Below are 5058 nucleotides of genomic sequence, written 5' to 3'. Positions count from 1 at the left end.
TCTCCTGAAGGAGCTGAAGGTTTTGGCATAACATAAAATTGCATGACGTGTGAAAGTAATTAGATTCCAAAAAAAACAACTTTAACAAAAAAACAGCATTGCTTTCCCATTATTGTACAGTATAAGATAAATATAAAAACCTGACTCTGACTGGTGTGGAAGAAGTGCAAAGAGCCCAGCAGCTGATTAGAAATGCAAAGAGAGGCACAGAGTGTTCAGAGGAAGGAAGGCCTCCCAGGTATGAGGGAGCAAGATTAAGGTGAGCTTTGAAGGTGAAAAGTAAAAATTTATAATGAATTTATGGATGAATGAGGAGCCGGTGGAGCTGGATGAAGATGGGTGAGATACCATCAAAGGTCCGTGTCAGAAAAAAACAAGACCTTTGATTCCACAGGCTGTGTGGGTCTTAGTTATCACAGGAAATATTGAAGAGGTCTGGAAAATGAACTCCTTCAGTTTTTCTATTTCTGGTCAAACTGAGAAAGTTGAGGATGAGTCTTAACATTTACTACTGTGCAAATGTTTTAAACTGCAGCAGTGAACAGCTGATAATATTGAATTATTATACTGAGACAAACATACTTTCCTTTACATCACTGTGACAGATGATTAAACATTTTTTAGACTAATAATATCTGCTTAATACAAATAAAAATATATCACAACCTTTAAAATTAGAATTTTAACATTGCATCCCTCCTTGCGGCAGCCTTATGAGAGATTCAGTTTTGCTTTATGTCTTGTACAGTAAAAATGCTTTGAATTGTTATAAAATGGCACAAAGGTAAAGAAATAGCAGAACATTCAAAAATCCTCAGAATGATCCTTCATCTCCTGATGAGTAAACACTCTGACATGTTTTGTTGTGTTCACTGTGTTTAAAAAAATCTCACTTTTCCATCTGTGAGACTCAACGTTACATTTGTTTGACAACATAAATCTTAGAACAAAAGCCATGTTGTTGTTCTAAAATATCCCCTCAGGGTCTGCGGAGGGTGCTGAAATGACTCATTATTATCCAGTTTACATTCACACGTACTGAAGAAACATGAAGGACTTTTATTTGTGTGACGCGCAAGAGGGAATTTGAGGTGTGATTTCATCACATAGAAATGTTTGACAAACTGTATTCTCCTGTCTTCACACATGTGAATGTACAGGTAGCTACTGTTTATTCTGGGAAAATAACAGAAAGGAAAATCTAAGATTTACACTAATTATCACTGAATATTTAACATTAAATTTATAAGAAATCCAGAGAAATCTGTATAAACTCACCTGATTGTCTTCCAGGAGTTTATAACCTGAGCTGTTTGTGAATGAATTATTTAGTTTAATTTCCCACAAATTAAATTTTAAGATAAATTTTAAAAGTGAGCGAGAAATTCTGCAGGCCTCTGTATTTTTAAAATTAATTTTAGCCACAACTTGTTTTGTATCAAAGTCATCATCTTCAGACATTTCTGCAGACGCTCTAAACGCAAACAATGTTAAAGTCAAAGTAGCGTCAAGCATTGCTTGAATAAAAATAGTAGTTCAGATCTTTGGAAGTGAGGTTCTGTGAAAAGATGAACAATTAATATCTTACCTGTTATAGATAGTTCTTTAAACAGCATTAGTTTGAAGGAATATAGCTTAAATCTGATTAAAAATACAATTATAGCAACATGTATGCAAAACTATTAATACTTTGCAAAACAACATTACAGCCAAGGAGAAAAATGTTTCTCTGAAGAAGGGTTAAAAATGACAAAGCTCTGCAGATCTAATGCTACGTACATGACAAGCTGTTCCAGAGTCCGGGGTCAGACGGCCCAGAGTCACCTCTGGTCTTCAGCCTGGTTTGGGGGACTTTCAGCTGTTTTTGACTCTAAGCGTCTTAGCTGGGATATAACAGTGCTGCAGGTCAACAAAATACTGAGGTGCCAGCTTGGTAAGAGATTAAAACCAAACAATATGTTTTTAAAATGAATTCTTTCAGCTTATTTGTTCCCACAGCTGGAGTCGGGACTGGTGATGATAACTAAACTGAGGTGTTGAGATGATATCTAGAAATCAAATTAAATTGATTGCCAATTGCATTTTTGTTTGTTGTTACAAGAAATAAAAACACTTATTGCATTTTTGCCATGCTCTAGTTTAACTGACCCACAGATTGTCTTCTTTAAGACAAAAAAGATAAAGTTTGTTAAACCATTTTTATAAGTATTAGAAATATGAATAAACATTCTAATGCTACTGATTAGATGTGTGAGAGAAAGCTTCTGTCTGTAACTCTTATCCAAAACTATAACCCGTCAGAGGTATTTAAAGTACTTAAAAGAAATAAACAAGTAAAAGTGAAAATACCTTAACAGAAAATGGTTTTGGTAAAACATTTATTTCACTGATAAGAAAAATATTTAATTAAAAGCCATAGAACTGCTCACAATTATCAGAATAGTAAAAGTACTTTTACACACACACTTGCTTTACATTTACTCAGCTCAGGTCAGTGGAACCAACTGACCTTGGCCCAAATTGAACCAACTTGGTTCAATAAAATTCAACACTTCCTTTTTTGAGAGTGCATAAACAAATCTTTTCATAAATTTGTAAAGTGTTGGTATTAAACTTTAAAGTGAATAAGTAAAACTATCATTTTTATGTTTTGAATGTAACAAAATAAAAGTAAACGTTACAATAAAAAACATACTTGGTAAAATTACAAATCATTGAACTTCGTTACTATACACCTCTGACATCTGTCCGACTTTTAGACAGAGCTGTGAAGGAAGATGGCAATAGGTCAGAGGGAGTTCTTTAAAGTGTCTGTGATGTCAAATCTTTGTAATAAATACGAATGCATTTTTGTGAAGACACCATTAATAAAATATTACAAAAAAATTGCGCTGAACAGTTGTTGAGATATTTGCATGTGAAGTAACAGGAAGTGATGTCAAAGGGGAATGTCTGTATGTGAACAGATTGTTACTGAAATGAATAACAACAGACTGTAGAGAAGAATCTGATGTTTCTTCAATTTATTCTGAGTTACCATCAGAGAGAGAAGAAGAAGTCAGAGGTCAAATATGTTTCAATAAACAAAAATCAGGAAGTTTTTTTAAAGAGTTCTCCTTTGATGCCACTTCCTGTTTCACTTAATTCGTAGATTATGCATGTCACAGGCACTTTAATGCTACAGTTTGTACATTTCAGCCAGTGTTAGATGGGTTCACAAGTTTCTGGTGGGTTAGAAGTTTGGAAACCACTGCTACAGTGCACTGGAAGTCAACCAAAACAATCTAATTATCTCGTACCAATTCATGGAGATGCCATCAATTCTGCATTACATGGTTATTCTGTCAGGAGTGTCGTGTTAATCTTGTTCAAAAGGCTGCACTGGAAATGCTACGGCTAGCTGCTGCTGATCCTTTATGCACTCCAAAATAGCCACGGTCTATTTTCTGCCACACGCCATGAGCTGAAGTGTAAATAAGGCTGTGTTGTGCCTGCTGAACGGACCACGCAGCGCTTTCTCATCACGCCAGTAAATGGATAGTAAATTGCTTCGAACATGTGGCAGAGATGAATGTAATTATTGCTGCCCATTATCCATACACACACTGGGATGAACAGAGAGTGCACAGTGGAGTGTAATGTGCAGAATGTGCCGACGTACACCCACACAGACCGGGGGGGGGGGGGGGGCAGCATATTAGATTACAGTGTGTACAGTGATGTATTAATTGCAACACAATGCCCACACAGTGTTTGGAGCTCAGCAGGTTGCTTCACATCCTTTTTTTTTTTTTTTCACGGGGTCTTTCCCACACCGAGCCTTAGTCGATGCAGACTTTTGTCCTAATTAAGCCCCCGCACTGCCCACCACTGTTCTGTTTAGGCTGGTGAGCACAGCTGAGGTTTATTCATTTTAATGCAGAGACAAAACACCTAGGAGGAGTTTGCATTAATAATAATAAAAAAAAAAACAGGCCGAAACCAGCGCCAGCAATTTTTTGGGATGCCGCTTTCGTTCAGTAGACGGCTCACAGAAAACATATGAAATGCCAGAAAAGGTCAGGAAATTGGCCTAAAGCAGGGGGTCCGCAACCTGCAGCTCTGGGCCTCTGCAGTGGCTCTTTTTGTAGCTTTGACCAAAAACAACACAGAAAAAAAATAATGTTCTGATTCATGAACATGGTAGAAATGTTATAGTACCAGCAGTTTTCCTGTTCAGTTTTATGCAAACAAAACAGAATGATACTAAAATTACAAGGAACCAAATTCAACATTCAGTTGTTAGCCTGTTACCCATCCTTCACCAGAAGTGATCATTTTTAACACAAGTTCGAACGAGAAAAACAGGAAGTGTCATTTTGTACACATCACTCTGCTACGAGTCATCAAAATATGACTTTTTACAATAATATGGCAAGTCATTCTGTCACATAAGATGTCAGGTGCATTTCTTCAAGGAATGCTTTGTGTTGAATTTTATCTTAATTTGAAGCTGATTAGCAGAACCCTGGCTTTGAAAAACTGAAAGGTCCTTTTCTATCTGTTGCTGAAAACAAAGTTGAAATCTGTGAAAACGCTGCTGATTCTGCAGAAGTTTTTTTTTTTTTCAGGATGAGCGTTTGTCCTCGGACTGCAAATGACACCACCTGACTTTCACGTCGACGCTGCACTCCTTTGGTAGGTCAAAAAGCTGTGCGTCAGGGTCACTCCTATTAGAAAACAACTTTAAAGCCACCACTAAAATACTCTCCACCCCCCACGATCAGATAAATAATGCATTTTTTATAAACAAACATGCCTCTGTCTGGTGGAACAATAAGCCAGGGTGGCTGTTAATCCAAATCCTTGTTGTCAAGTGTCACTGCAGAGAGTGCTTCATCACTCTGAGAGACAGCCCAGAGAGGAAATGGAATGCATCAGTGGCACCGCAGCTGAAAATGACAATCAGCCAGTTCAGCGATGCCTCTGATGATCAGGCATATCAATGAGCCGAGAGGAAGAAGCTTGGAGAGGCACAGAGACACACAGAGAGGCAGCAGGAGGGGGCGGGCAAGGGGG

This window comes from Austrofundulus limnaeus, unplaced genomic scaffold, assembly GCF_001266775.1.
Source record: "Austrofundulus limnaeus strain Quisiro unplaced genomic scaffold, Austrofundulus_limnaeus-1.0 Scaffold20, whole genome shotgun sequence".
Taxonomy (NCBI): Eukaryota; Metazoa; Chordata; class Actinopteri; order Cyprinodontiformes; family Rivulidae; genus Austrofundulus; species Austrofundulus limnaeus.
The sequence above is the reverse complement of the archived record's forward strand: the minus strand, read 5'-3'. Positions refer to the sequence as shown.